Source organism: Neomonachus schauinslandi, chromosome 6 (assembly GCF_002201575.2).
Source record: "Neomonachus schauinslandi chromosome 6, ASM220157v2, whole genome shotgun sequence".
Classification (NCBI taxonomy): domain Eukaryota; kingdom Metazoa; phylum Chordata; class Mammalia; order Carnivora; family Phocidae; genus Neomonachus; species Neomonachus schauinslandi.
In genome coordinates, this window is record NC_058408.1 from 35937197 (window position 1) to 35953138 (window position 15942).

The 15942-nt window shown below is 44.7% G+C and overlaps 1 protein-coding gene across 1 annotated transcript in view; it reads left to right on the plus strand.

Annotated features, from left to right (window-relative positions):
- HHAT (hedgehog acyltransferase) overlaps positions 1 to 15942 on the plus strand; it is a 332511-nt gene that overhangs the window by 239019 nt on the left and 77550 nt on the right. The gene's annotated exons all lie outside the window — the stretch shown is intronic.

The window sequence follows — 15942 nt, forward strand, 5'->3', positions numbered from 1 at the left end:
TTTAAATTTTATTTATTTATTCATGAGAGACAGAGAGAGAGAGAGAGAGGCAGAGGAAGAAGCAGGCTCCCAAGGAGCAGGGAGCCCGATGCGGGACTCGATCCCAGGACCCTGAGATCATGACCTGAGCTGAAGGCAGACGCTTAACCATCTGAGCCACCCAGGCGCCCTATACCACATCTTCTTTATCCATTCATCTGTCGATGGACATCTTGGCTCTTTCCACAGTTTGGCTATTGTGGACATTGCTGCTATAAACATCGGGGTGCACGTACCCCTTCGGATCCCTACATTTGTATCTTTGGGGTAAATACCCAGTAGTGCAATTGCTGGGTCATAGGGTAGCGCTATTTTCAACTTTTTGAGGCACTTCCATACTGTTTTCCAGAGTGGCTGCACCAGCTTGCATTCCCACCAACAGTGTAGGAGGGTTCCCCTTTCTCCGCATCCCCTCCAACATCTGTTGTTTCCTGACTTGTTAATTTTAGCCATTCTGACTGGTATGAGGTGGTATCTCATTGAGGTTTTGATTTGGATTTCCCTGATGCCGAGCGATGTTGAGCACTTTTTCATGTGTCTGTTGGCCATTTGGATGTCGATGAAGACGCTCTTATATGATGGTCTTGACTTTCTCAGAAAAGCAATGGGTGCAAGCTTTAGTTTGAGATAAGGCTGTTCCTGAAACAAATGTCCCCCAAGGGTTTCATCAGTGGTTGTGTGGAAGCTCTGTGAGGGCAACCTTACATGGGACATTCCCGTGTGTCTCCATTACTTAGCATAATACCTGGCACATAGTGGATGCTTAGAAAATATTTGTCACTTATACGAATATATGGTTAGAAAAAGAATTGGTATTCTTAGTCTGTTCTTCATTATTCATGTCATTCCTTTTTTTAGTTTTTTTAAAAGATTTTTATTTATTTATTTATTTTAGAGAGAGAGCATGAGCAGAGGCAGAGGGAGAAGCAGACTCCCCTCTGAGCAGGAAGCCTGATGTGGGGCCTGATCCCAGGACCCCGGGATAATGACCTGAGCCCAAGGCAGACACTTAACTGACTGAGCCACCCAAGCACCCTATTCATGTCATTCCTTAAAATGTTCAATGTACTTTAGATACCATAATCCCAGAGGAACGCAGACAAATGAGGAAATATCTAGAAAAGGGGGAACTGTGATAGGAGATTTGAAACCAGATATAAAAGAATGGATAAAGAAACTGCACGTTTAAGCCTTTGGAATGAGATGAGGACTTTCACCAGATATTTGACAGGCTGCTTGCTGGTTGAAGACCTGCCACGTTTGTTCCATGTTTCTTCAGAAAGGAGAACCGGGACTCATTGGTAAAAAGTACAGAGAAACATCTTCTCTTCAAAATAAGTTGTCTTAAAAAAAAAAATTAAAGGTAGAAAAGAATTTTTCAAGAAATGGAGAATTCTTGGCCACTGTGAGTGTTGAGGCTTTGACTGGATGACTTCTGGTTGTGGGTATAGTACAGGGGATCTATACACAAGCTGGCCTCCAAGATCCCTTCTTCTTCTGTCTGGACTTTGAGGTGATATAATAAGTGTCCACGGGATTTATTTGAGTGGAAATGCATTGGATTTTTTGTTATCTCGTAGTGAGTTTGGATACTCTGTAATCTAGAACTGTTATGCTTTGCTGCTACAAAGATAATTTAGGTTCACAAAAATGACTCTGAGGCACTAAGAAATGCTAAAGTACCATCTAAATCAAGTGAAATACCATATAAAGCACTGAGCATGGTGATTGACACCTACTGGGAACTCAATAGATATTTTTATTTATTTATTTATTTATTTATTTTTTAAAAGATTTTATTTATTTATTTGCCAGAGAGAGACACAGTGAGAGAGGGAACACAAGCAGGGGGAGTGGGAGAGGGAGAAGCAGACTCCCCACGGAGCAGGGAGCCCGATGCGGGGCTCGATCCCAGGACCCTGGGATCATGACCTGAGCCGAAGGCAGACGCTTAACGACTGAGCCACCCAGATGCCCCTCAATAGATATTTTTAAAAGTTAAAAAATATTGGATTAAGTATTAACTGTCTTTTGAATGTTAAGCATGTAAGTTATCTATGCCTAACATCCGTAGTTATCTTGGGGAAACCACTTGATTTAGTGAAAAAAGCATGTATTTTGGAATCAGACCTGAATCTCAGTCTCCCCTCCACCGTTAGCTTTGTAGCCTTTTCTACCTTTAGACACCTCAGATTGAAGAAAAAAAGCTTCTTCCTTGTAATTTTCATTGGTTGGTCCAGACTCTGTTCTCTGATGCAACACAGAAGAAGTCGGCCAGCTCTCTGATTGGGGAAATAAATAACCTCTCTGAGCTTCATTTTCCTCATCTGTAAATTGGAGTGGGGGGTGGGCGAATTCCCAGGGTAGTTTTGAAAATTGAATTAGCACCTGGCTTAAGTGAGCAGTCTGTTTTTTTCTCTCTCTCCTCTTTATTAAGCAAAATACTTAACGGAAATTCTTTCCCTGATTATTATAGATAATATATCCCTAATATACTATTTTCCATATACTGTTAGTATAATAATCATTTTTTACATGAATTTTCAGTTCCTTTTCATTCCTTTTGTTTTATTTGATCATCATTTGCAATCCTATGAGGTGAGCTAGACATGGATTATAAATGCATCTCCTAGATGGAGGCTCTCTGGCCCAGCATGGGTCACAGCTGTTCAGGGTGATGGAGGTGGAAGCATTGTACCCAGGGCCCTGCCTGCTGAACCAGGCGCATTCCTGGGGCAGCATCATTAACATCCAGGTGCGATGTCTAGGTGCCCTTGGTTCCCAGGTAACTCGTTAAGAAAACTTCGTCTCATTTTGTGTCTCATGTGCCCACATGTCACCTTGTAGCCTACCATTTTGATTTTCCAAAGTGAAATGTAAGATTACATTTTAAAAAAAATTGTCAACCACTAAGAGTATTTTTCCTTGAAAGATTTTTTTTTTTAAAGATTTTATTTATTTATTTGACAGAGAGAGGCACAGCGAGAGAGGGAACACAAGCAGGGGGAGTGGGAGAGGGAGAAGGAGAAGCAGGCTTCCCAATGAGCAGGGAGCCCGATGCGGGGCTCGATCCCAGGACCCTGGGACCATGACCTGTGCTGAAGGCAGACGCTTAACGACTGAGCCACCCAGGCGCTCCATTTTCCTTGAAAGATTTGAGCAGGCAATGATGACAGTTCTCCTCTGATGTTGGCTTTGGTAAGAGTTTGTCAGTAATATGAGGGTTAAATGGGTATTGGGTCAGCTGGTCAGTAAAGACAAATAGAGCCTTCTCTCAGTGTCCCTTCTTACTCCACCTCAGATGTGGGCTTCTCAGTGAATCCTCTCTTGCAGATTTAACCCCTTCTTCCCCTGCACACCCCCAGCGTGTGCGTGTTGTTTAGATCTCTGAGCTGTGTTTGTTTGTTTTCTGCTTTTATTTGCAGTTTCTAACTGTCCCTCTGGATGTCTAACTCTACCTCAGTCTGTCTAGTCCAGGCAGGCCCAGGACAGTGTCTATCACAGGGCCTAGCCCATAGTTAGTACTCAGCATATTTTTAACAGGCACATTCCTTTCACAAGCACAAATACACACATGCATGATTTGGGAGCAGTTAAGTGATACCAGGTTACACAGGTGCAACTCAGAGTCACCATTAGAATGCCTCATTTCTGGAAACCCGTGCCCTTAAAGGGTGACGTTTTACCTTGAGCACTGGGTGTTGCCCTGGGAGTACACTCGTCAGAAGTATTTGAACTCCCCCAGAGCTGTGGGGGGCAGCTCAGTCCTTTGGGGAGTCTGTGCTCTGAGGTGTCTCACTCCCGAGGGGACTTTGGACAAGGGTCCTCCAAAGAGCTACCTAGCCCCGTGGGGCTCAGCAGGGACCCTGATGCAAGCCCCCACCAAGAGTGGTGTTGGGCACATGACACTGCAGTGTAGCCCTGGAGACCGAGCGTTCCTAGAGAGCTCAGGAGATGCTGGAGAGAACACCGAAGGTTCTGCAGCTGTGCCAGAGGCAGCCATATGTGCAGCTGCCGGTGCTGAGGAAGAGCCATCAGCCAGGGCTGGATGGTGATGGGAGGAGCAGAAGGGGCCCCAGGCTGGGGAGACCATTTAGCCAATGTGAGTTGGGAGTCCCCCTTGACATCCAGTGTGCTGTTGAGATTTCTATCATTCTAGCGAACTCCTCACTTAAGAGCTGGAACACAGAGAGTTGAAGTGACTGAGAATCACAGTGCCGAGACTCCCAGTGGGGTCACGAAGGCAGAGCCCTCGAGTCCAGCCTGAAGCCTCAGAGGTCTTGTCAGGACTGTGATGCAGCAGGAAAGTGGCAGACATGAGGACAACCAGACGAGCTTGGAATACTGATCCCACAGTTGAACTCAAGAATAGATTGGTTGCCCCTCCCCTCCCTCAAGCCCACTCTAGCATCCCCCTGGATGGTTCTTGGCTCCTGGCTCCATAAAAGGAGTTGGTGTTTAAAGCCCACGGCTGCATCTTAGCACCTCCATGCTCCACAGTATGGGCAGCCACCCCTCTCTCTTGCGAGGTTCCAGAAACTCTTTAACAGAAGAGGGAATGTTCTGAAAGTAGGTTCCCTATCTCCTAGCCTTGATCATGGAATGGAAAAAGGGCGTGTCTGTTGAGCTCTCAAAATAAACTTCTTCATCAATGGCACCTAGGTGGAGACAGTAAACTCAGTCAGCTACTTTCTGCCCTACACCTTGTATTTGGGCACATGACCCAGATTGATTGCATTTCTTCCATGCCTTTTCCTTTCTCATCAGGAAGGGTGATGGTGTTGGAAGCCCAGGCCTGCTGGACTGGCTGCTGGGCCTTAGATTTGTGTTAGTAGATATAGTCTGGGCAGATGAGACACCATAGGCAGGTAGGAGCTCCGAGGGGATGCTGTTGCTCTTTGGCCCCCATGAAATGGCTCCTCTTGGGAGCTGCCCTTGTCTGCAGTTTCACTGGCCATAGTCTTGGATGGCAGGACTGTATGTGGGAGGGAAGATCTGGGAACAGCACTTGTTTCATTTGAAACCCACCTGCCTCTCTGCTTCTCCAGACTCAAGACCTGTTTGCTCTCTGCAGCTACATTAGCCACTTACAGCTGGGGACTACTTAATTACTCCCCATTCTCTCTGCCCGCCTCTCCCAGGAGTAAGGTAAAAGTCAAGCGCAGTACCCTCCAGCCCATAAAACTTCCTTCCTCATCTTGACCACACTTGAGAGGGAGCCCAGGGAGCAAGTAAAATGCCATTCTTATGGTCCACTTCTTTCCTCAACCCTTGGGATGGGACGCTTTCCAACGCGGATTACCATGTTAATATCCAGTTCCACGTCTGACGTCTGATTTCTTATGATTTTACTGCATGAATGGTGGTATTTTTAATCTACAGAAGACTCTGCCTTTTGTGACACACATTGAATGTCATTCTTAGACTGTCTCTGTAAAATGCCAGCTCTTAAAATATTAATCTCTAATGTGCACTCAAGGGTTCATTCAATTACCATGGGATCTTTCGAATAAGCAGTGTCATCTGGGCAGCCTCTCACTGCATTAAGGGAAAAATGCTTATTGGGGCATTGTTTTCCGGGCATGAGATGATGTTCTTGCTTTGTTTCCGTAAATGTTGTGCGAGCATAGTTGTGTTGGATGCCGTTGCAGATTTATTGCCATTCGTGCCCAAACCCAAGCATTATCAGTTTTCCCTTCCAGAGCCCGGCCTTAAAAGGTATCATGCCTGATAGGGATTATGGATCATAATTATGATAAATGAGAGGCAGTCGAAACACTTCTGTCAGAGCTGATTTGTCAGAGTGCTGACTTCAGTCCAGAGAGGGAGTAGCCTCATTATTACGACCAGCAGCCATGTTGCTTTATTTTCTGAAAATCACTTCAGCGCCAGAGACCTTTATTTTTCTTCTTCCTAAAAAACAGTCTTGAGTGGCATTGTTTTTAAAATGGTGCCTGTATGATATCTGCTGGCATTTTTTCTCCCACTTTTCTCCCTTCCTGGGCATTGAACCCCATCTATGGCCACCCCAGATGAGCATTTTTGTTACCAATGGGCTGTTACTCTTTAAGAAGGTCCAGAATATAAATGTCTGAATTGGCAAAGCAGATAAATTGGTGGGTGGAAATTTGCTATCAGGAAAGGATTCATCACCTTGAGTCAGGATTCCCTGTAGGCTTCCTTCAGATAACCCTTTCCTCGTGCATTTCATATTAATTCATGAGTTAGCTTTACGGCAGCAGGGAGGTGGAGAAATGGGGAACTCAGAAGTATAAGCTCATAATTCAGGCACTCCATGTCTTGAAAATCCATTAGAAAAGACAGATCCTCTCTGTTTTAGCAGAAACCAGTAGCAAAACAACATGCCATTGTGATTGATCAGTCTAGAACATTCATGTTCCAAGCTATAGAGACCTCACCCCCTAGTTGATCTCTAGCCCTTGATCTCTTCTTAGTTGTAAACTAAGGCCCCAAGAAGGAACCAGCATTCTGAAGTCCGTGACTGTGACTTACCCATCCCGACTCCCACCCTTCTCTATGCTCTAAGGTGGGGTGTGTGTGTGTGTGTGTGTGTGTGTGTGTGTGTGTGTGTTCATTCATTAATCCATGTCCAAAATTGGTCTTGACCCTTCAGCTCAGTACTTCTCTTATAGCCAAAGCACACACTGGACTTGGAAGTGACATTCACGGCAGAGGAAGAGATACTGTCCAAAAGTTGAAGGGTTAAAGCCATACTCCTGTTGGCGTCAAGAACACCCTCTCCTCACAGGTACCTAACACTGATGGGCATGTCCGTGATTTTATTTGAAGCTTTTTAAAGTTAACATTATAAATCTTAAACCTCCCAGTTTGGGTGCTTTAATTTTAAAAACATTTAACACATTGGGGCACCTAGGTGGCTCAGTTGGTTATGCGTCCAACTCTTGGTTTTGGCTCAGGTCATGATCTCAGAGTTGTGAGATCGAGCCTGGCATTGAGCTCCACAGTTGGCACAGAGTCTGCTTGAGTTTCTCTCTCCCTCTCCCTCTGTACTCCCCTCTAAAATAAATAAATAAATCTTAAACAAAAAACCATTTAGCACAGAAATTTTGCTTTTTGGTTAACTCTCCCTTTTCTTTTGGGTAGCTCTGGCAGTTTCCTGGGGAAGTTGGAGTTGGCACATTCCACCTCTCAGTCCCTGCCAGCTGTCCCCTGGCTCAGGGCCCCTCCTGTTGGTGTCTGTGACTTAGTCTTAGTCCTTGCAAATGTTACTCTGCAAAACCCACAGCACCTTAGAGGACAATGTGGCAGCAGATGTGAATGATGACATTTACTTACGAAGCCATACCTTCTAGCTGGAGAATCATCTTTTGTTCAGAGTGACAGTCAAAAAAAGCGGGGGGGGGGGCAGGGGAGAAGGAAGGTGAATCAGGGAAACGAGGAGGATGAGAGAAAGAAGGAAGTTGGCCAGGATTTACTGAACACCCCCTGAATTCAGAGCTAAGGTAGACTCCGGGGGAAGTAAAAAGGGCAATGTAACATTTCCCTGTTCCATGTCTTGGTTGTGAGGTGGGGAATCTTACATGTCCGTGGACCTGATGAAGTCACTCAGAAATGCTAGAGCGCAGCAGATCGACAAGTCTGAGGAAATTAGGCCACAGTGAACCCATGAATTCTGAAGAAAGGAAGAATCAAAGGGCCACCAGCATTCTGTGAGATTGGCAGGGGAAATTTTCCTTGAAGTGAATGTTGAACGCATTTTGAAAAATCAGATGGTGGCAGTGATGGCCAGGAGTCTTCCAGGGTGGGAGGATGGGTGGCATGATTATGGGGCCCAGACTTGTGTAAGAATGCAGTTCACTGACTAGAGTGGAAAACCTATTTTGGAGACTCAGAAGATGGAGTTGGTGGCATAGGAGGGAGCCAGGTGGAGAATGACTTTATAAAAGCCAGGTAGATAGGTTTTAATTTAGGACATACTGCCATGGGAATCCGTTGTAGGCAGGACCCCTTGAGGATAAGGACTTGGCTACCATTGTCAGACTAGATGCTTCCTGAGGACACAGAAGTTGCATCTTCCTCTCCTTAGCTGTTACTTTTTGTTTGCGCCTGAATGACCAAGCACCTGGACTTTATGTGTGCGATCCTGTGTTGCTGTAGGAACATAGACTATATACCTATATATAGTCACACGTGGGCCCTGCCTCCATGAGGCCCTGTCTAACATGGCTGTCTCAAAATCATTACACCATAAACCCAGATGGAGAATGAAATGCTTCAGCTATCAGTTAGGCGTTTCTTTACTGCACTTGTCTTCAGAGCACTTTGTTCTAGAGACCCTCAAGGCATTGTGCCAGTGCAGCAACTTTTGAGTTGTACAAGTTCATTTTATAGTGAACATTTCCCTAACAGTCATGACAAATGAGTTAGAAGATTAGACCAGCAGGGTGGCACTGGAGAGGATGCGGGTGAGAGACAGAGATCAAAAGGGAGCAGACGAGAGAAACAGTAGTTGCTTATGAGAGGAGTTGTGTGCCCAGGACTGTCGTAATTTTGATCCAGGGCTTGGGATCTGCTGATGAAACACAGGTTGGGAAATGTGTTAGGGGCAGCGGAGGATGACATCTTTCCCCTCAGCCGTTTCCCTCTGACTGTGAGATGGGGAATCATACAGACCTACATCATGTGGACAGCTGGGTTTGCCCCCTCTCGTCTGATGTTCCATGCACCCCCTCCTTTTCATCTGGCCTAGGGAAGCTTATAGATGCTTTTAGCATCCTCTTGGGAGGAAGGTGGGGAGACGGGCAGGCAGCCAGGAAATCTTGGTGGTTATTAAACTGAGGCTCAAGGACCTTTTTATTAGCGATTAGACTCAGCTCTGTGGCACTAAAGAGTATAAACTCCCGCTCTGTCTCCTCTGCTCAAATCTCCAAAGAATCTGTTTTATATTGTGTTTATTTATAGCCCAAAATAGACATGGGCCCCAGAGCCGAGGCTTCAATGTGCTCCTAAGCTGAAGAGGATTGGAAACCCCATGGAGGGAAATAGTGTGTACCCCTGTCTGTGGTCACCTCCACCTGGACCTTTACTTCCTCCACGTGTGACTGGAAGTTACTTTGGAAGTATTGCATGTTAAAGAGTTGTTTGTTTGCTTGTTTTTTAGTTGCAGTCTGTAGTGTGAGAATTGTAGTGCTGCAAAGACTCATGTATCACCGAGGATGGAAACTTCTGGAGCATTATCAGGCTGCTTTATTTATTTATTTATTTATTTATTTAAGATTTTATTTATTTATTTGAGAGAGAGAGAATGAGAGACAGATAGCAAGAGAGGGAAGAGGGTCAGAGGGAGAAGCAGACCCCCTGCTGAGCTGGGAGCCCGATGTGGGACTCGAACCCGGGACTCCAGGATCATGACCTGAGCCGAAGGCAGTCGCTTAACCAGCTGAGCCACCCAGGCACCCTATCAGGCTGCTTTAAACTGGTTGAATGAGTAGACCTATAAAGGCACTTTCTTGAGGCCCTGCCCACCCAGTAGTCACCCATTATAAGGAAAGGATTTGGTCAGGTGGCTCTTGTATTCGCTAGGTAAGGGGGAACCTGAGTGGAAGGCCAGCAGTGATTTGTAGGTGAGATATTGGTGATGGACCAAGTTGGGGTTGGGGCTACTGTACCCTGACTCATCCATATACCCTCTACAGGCCCCTCCGTAGCCAACATCAGATATTTGGAGAACAGCCGGCCTCCCACCTGGGCCACGCCTAATCAACGGGTCTGCATGGGTGGGTGTTGAACCCATAGCTTAGACCCCTGAGCACTATGCAGCTTGGTTCTTATGGTAGCATATTTAAGGCTAATTGTTTTAAGTAAAGAACATCTCTGAGCAAACAGACCAGAGGTTTGGTGCCTTCAGATGCTTATGGAAGATACAGGAATGGCATCTGATCATTATGATAATGGCATTTTGTTTTTTCCTGAATGCAAGTGTGGTCCTGCTGGCTCATTATTAGTAAGTATGCGTCCTCCCATTCATATGGAGTGTTGGCATCGCTAAACTCCTTACACATATATTGTCTCATCTGATCTTCATAGCGGCTCATCCCCAAAGAAGGTTTTAGTGCTCCCAGCATATGGGTCAGTGTACACACTTATGCCGAGTAGGCTTAATTGACAAGCTCAAGGTGACAGAGATTGGTAAGTGGCAGAGCAGAACCAAGATCACATCTCCAGGTCTCCAGCACTGCCCTCCTGCTTGTGCTATGCTTTGCTTCTGTTGCTGCTTGAGCTGTGTTGTGGTGGTGAGGAAGCCTGGGCTGAGCCATTCCTTCTGTCAGCCTCTTTCTGCGGTGAGGATGATAGAGGTTTGGGGGAGCTAGAGTTTGGGTTTCGGTCTGTGAAGGTAGAACTGAATCTTTCTCTAGGATAGACTTTATAGGCTTGAGCTTATCAGCACAGCACCTCAACCCACTTAGCTACTGACTTTGTGGAACGAAAAGATTAATTTTAAAAAAATGTTAGCATCTAATTACACGAACCTGGAAGTTTAAATGTAGACTAAATATAGCCTGAGTTTAATCTCTATTTTATAAATTCCACAGTGTTCTGTTGTCAAATAGGACATAGCATTTTTAATAAGCAAATTTTCAGAGTTGCATATAAAACTTATAGCCAGCATCTCTTGGTAAAAGAGCTGAGAATTAGCCCAGCTCAAAATGTGCCCTCTGCTTTGAAAGTGGACCTCTTTTAGCCTTCTGGAGATGCTAAAGTCTAGAGTTGTCCATTAACCAACTGCTGGTTCTTACTTATTAAAATTCCATTATGATCTGTACTGGATAGAGTGATTTCTTTACTGTGTGCATCTTCTTTTGAAAGCTTTTTATAAGCAGATCTGTAGCTTCCTTTGTGAGGTCTAAACACCAGCTCTTTGTCTACTACCTAGAGGATGGAGGTTGGACTGGGCTGTGGAAGAGAGAATTCAAATGTGGGCCAAGGTCAGAGCCAGGGTCAGTTCAGGGGGCTGTTGCTTGTGAGAGCTGGGTTTAGGAGAGCCTGGCCAGCTCTGTGAAGAACTCTTAAGTAGGAGCTCCTCATAGAGCCCAGGTGAAGCCAAGGTGAGGTCACCTCACCAACAGTGCAATGCAGCCAGAAGTCTTGCCCTTCCCTGCTTCTAAAGGTTCTTGTCTTTACAAGCCTAGTACCTGTCATCTGTGAAATTTCCTGAGGTTAGGATAGGTCTAGTGGTTTGGAGCCACGTGCTTTTGACCCTAATAGGGGAAGTAGGATTACAAAGTGTGGAGAGACTTCAGCGTCCTTCAAGTGTCTGTATTCTTTAGGAACAAGTGTCCTCTGAAGTTTCTCCCAATAACTGGGGCAGGACCTTACAATCCTCCCTTGGTTCCTAATTGCTCATAATAGGTCCCTGGCCGTGGTGATAATTTATCACAAGTTTAAAAGCTATTGGAGGCTGTGAAAATTATGTTGCTAGGTACAATAAATACTGTTGACTAGGAGCTATATAATAACACATTGCACGCATGTACACACATCACGCATCTAGTCCTTCCAGAAAGAGGTTTACAACTTAATTGAAATGACAGTATAATAGAGGAGACATCTTTTGGTGAATAACTGTTCAGGCAGTGGTACAAAGAGGAGGTGCTCTGGGTTAAGTAGAACAGTGGGCATATTCAAAAGAGACTTCTGGGAGGAGATAGAGAATGGACAAAATTTTGTAGGCTGAATAGAAGCTGGAAAACCAGAGAGGTTGGAGGATGTGAACATGGTATGACCAAAGGCGTGGAAGTATGAAAGCCCCATTTGTTCAGGATTTCATGATTTGCCAAGAGGACCAATGGGAAGTGAGGATGGAAAGGTATGGCAGAGCTGGATTAGGATGGAATGGCCCTGCCAAACACTAGGTAATTGAAGACTGGGACCCTGCAAGCCCACCTCACCTCATTCCACAGGAGAGTAGAAACCAAGTCATTCGGTCTCCTACCTCCTCTTACCTCAAGGGGGTCAGGGATTAGGCCTCAGCAAAGAGTTTGAAGATAATATGCCAAGCTGGGGAGCTCTTGTGTGGGTCCTGGGAAAACGGAGCATTGTGGTTTTAAGATTAATGTTTTTACCACATGGATTTTCACCACCCCTCTCCCCAACTGTAGGACATATTCTTGAGTTGTTTTTCATAGTGGATTTGAGAGAGACACATATTTTCTTCTCCCTTCATGTATACCTACTTGGCCACAACCCCCCCCCCCCAACCATTGACTTCTTACGCCACCCCCCCCCCACTTCTTTTGTAGTCAGACATCTGCGGGATGCCAGTCTGGTCAGGATGGCATATATCATCTCTGTGGGACAGAAGGAAACTAGTTAGTCTGTTTAAAATTTGAACTTATACCCTGGACTTCTAGCACAGTGCTCCTTGGCCCAAATGCCTTTGTAAATATAAGCATCTTTCTCCCCAGCAAGATTCCTTTCCGACAAAGGACCATTTCTTCAGTTAGTAAAATGCTGGTGAATGTTTTTGTGGAGACTGCTTTGAAGATTTGGCTAAATAAGAGGAACATATCACCAAGAAATGTTTCTATTACCAAAAAAAAAAAAAAAAAAAAAAAAGAAAAGAAAAAGAAAGGCAAAATAGGACATAGGCCTGGGAGTTCTGAAACCAGAACATTCTAGGTTCAGATTTCACCTCTCCTGTATAAGCTGGACGTAGTCACTGGTTCCTTGCTAGGTTGTTGTAATGATTAGAAATAGTATACATAAAGCACCTGGCTCACGGACACTCAGTAAAGGGTAGACGTTATTAATAATGTCTCCATTTTATAGAAGTTCCTCCTCCTGAGTTGGGGGTTTGCTATGTTGTGCAGGTCCGTGAGATGGTTTTAAATTAAGAAGGCGGCTGCGGCTGGATGCTAACTCCTTCAAGCAGCATTCTTTGCAAGCAGTGACCATATGAGGCCGCGTGGCAGGGGCAGGCCCTGTGCAGACTGAAGCTCACAGTCACTGACAAGAAAAATCTTTTTGTTTTTTGCTTCGTGGAGAAGGTGGTGCTGAAAGCTTTCTTCCTTGGGGAAATCAATTTCACTGTGCGGTGGATCTCTGTGAGTGGGGTCATACTACTGCTTTCCTGAAAGAGAGACATTTCTGTTTTTATTAATCATGGAACTGACGCAAGACTGGTAGAATTTGTAAAAGACAATAACTTGTTTACTCTCCTTTTTGATGCACCTCCTGCCTTCCAGAGGTTAAGAGTGAAGAAGGGATTTTTATCTTCCAGTCTGGAAGCCAGACCCTCTTCAGGTTTAAAATAAGCAGCCTCATGTCCTTGGAGACCTGCCGTATATGAATTTTAGGAATAAAAGGAATTCTCAGATTTTTGTCGGCAGTCATTTGGAAGGCAAAGTTACAAAGCCATAGTGCCAAGAGCCCCTAAAATAGCTGTGCATGTAATTATGGGGCTAGACACTTCCTCGTCACAGGCATGAGAATGTGTCCTTCTTGGAGTTGAATCCAGTATGAAGGACTGTTGGTGTGGATGATGAGATGATGATGAGTTTATTCTACACTGGGTTTCCTGACATATAGAGGGCCAGTCACCTTAACGTAGATACAATAAGAGGTCAACATGAAATAGTTGTCTTGGGTGAGAAGAGTATTGGTATTAGTATTACCTTTTTTTAATAAAATTATCTGTAGTTTCTGCCAATAACAGTCATTCCTCATACTTTTGAAATTGGTTTGAACACCTGTTTCCCTTCCCCACCGCCTCTATACATGCATACACACATACATGTATATATACATACATGTGTGTAAGAAGGCCGCGTGCATATATATACATATATATATATATGCACACAACATTGTATGAAGTGAAGTGCAGCCTCATGGAGTGCCATGATGGGGCAACAACTCCCTCCATGCAGGTAGGAGACTATATATAGAGAATTGTGGCCCATTTTTTGCTTCTGATGAAGAATGTTCTGCACCAATAACCAAGCGGCCTCTAGGGGGCAGCAGAACACCAACTAAAACTACCGTGCCTGGGGTTGTCAGGCTTTTCTGGCTTATTGTCCAGACCTTCTAGGTCCATGATGCGGCACCCACCTTCTCCCCTTTGCCCAGCAAAATTCATCCTCTTGGCCTTGCCAGGCTACGGTCCACTTGCCTCCACTCTCTCCATTCTCCTCTACACTCAAACTCTCCTGGTCTACTTTGTACTGTATCATCTAGCTTAATGCTGAGACGTATTTACTATTGTTTCACAACCAGCTCTACCTGGCCTTTTTGGCAGGAACAATGTTTTATGTCTCTGGGTTTCCCATAATGCCAGGACTGCCCTGGAGGCCTAAATAAATGCTTGAAAGCAGATGGAGGATCCTGTAATCTGTAGTGAGCCCTTGATACATATTTGCTAATTTCGTTGTCAAGATGGTCTCCTTTTTGCACAAGAGAAGATGTTTTATTTGCTTCACTTATTTCTGAAATGGCTACTTTCTCACGTGCATTCTGGTTTTAGCTTGGAGTGTAAGATGTAGGTGTGATGGAGGGCATGAACTCTGGTGCCAGAGTTGTAGGATGGCTCCTCCCCTTCCTGGTTGTGTGCCTTGCTCAAGTTAACTTCTCAGCCTCTGTTTTCTCACCTACAAAATGGGCCTTTTTAAGCTGATCATATAATTTTATCTAAACTGGAGCACAGAGTGAAGGAGGATATTTAAAAATACTTATCCTATAGTTTTTTGAAATATTTATTGACTGGGGAGTGGTTTTCATTTTTATTTTTTTTTACTTGTCTATAAAATTGTTCTCTTCAAAAATGGTTTTCAAAATAACATTTCCAAGCAATATGTGCCCTCCTTAATACCCATCACTGGGGTATTGCATGGAGCACTGGGTGTTATACGCAAACAATGAATCATGGACACTACATCAAAAACTAATGATGTACTGGATGGTGACTAACATAACATAATAAAAAAAAAACATTTCCTACAAAATAATAATATACAAACAGGACACATTGTAAACTGGCTGGCATGCTGGAACAGCAGGTGTAAACCATATGGTGCTTCAAAGAATCAAACCACGTAATGTGTGTGAAGTGTGTAGTGCCGTGCCTGGGACACACTGTGTATTCAGGAAATGAAGATTTCATTTTCCTTCCTGGAAGAAGGTTGGACAAAGAAGCACTCACCAACAGACCAAAGACCTATGGGTTTTATTTTTTTTAAAGGTTGCTGCCAGGAGGCTGTTCTCCTAGCTCTCCAGATTCTACCAACCCAAGGTGTGAGTTTTGTCCAACCCTAGCTGGAAAATACCAGTTAAAGAAGATGGTCCTGCTTATGTGTAGTCAGATCGCTGCCTCAGCGGTAGAGAGCATACCCCGGGGATGCTGTGCATTTTGGGTAATAATTTGGCTGACCTGTGAGCACAGAGCTCTTCCGTTTACTTGCAAAGTCACTGCTCCTTCTGGGCAACTTGCCTGGAAAGCTGGAGCAATGGGTCTTGGCACCTCTGTTCTGCACCCAGCTCCTGCTATTTAGGAGCTTGATTGCAGCAATTGTGCTTAAATATTGGGCTTACCATAAACATAATAGTTTGAGCTGTAAAATATATAACTGTCTTGAAGGTTTGTGTCCCCATATAACTGGAAGCTTAATTGCCATTGTGTGATGAGGCTTCCAGGGTTGGGCACTCCCCTTTTAGAAACTGTAAATTCACCACTCCTCACCCTGCCTCTTGTAAGTGCTGTTTTGCTCTGGTAATGAGAGCTCTCAAGCCTGTGTGTTCATTTAACCTCAAGCCCCTCAGAACTGAGGCTTGTGTTTTTGCCGGTTGCTGGTGTGTTGGAGAATTCAAGGAGTGCCCTGTGTGGCCTCCTGGAAGCAGGGAAGGATCTCCACATGGTCGCTAACAGTG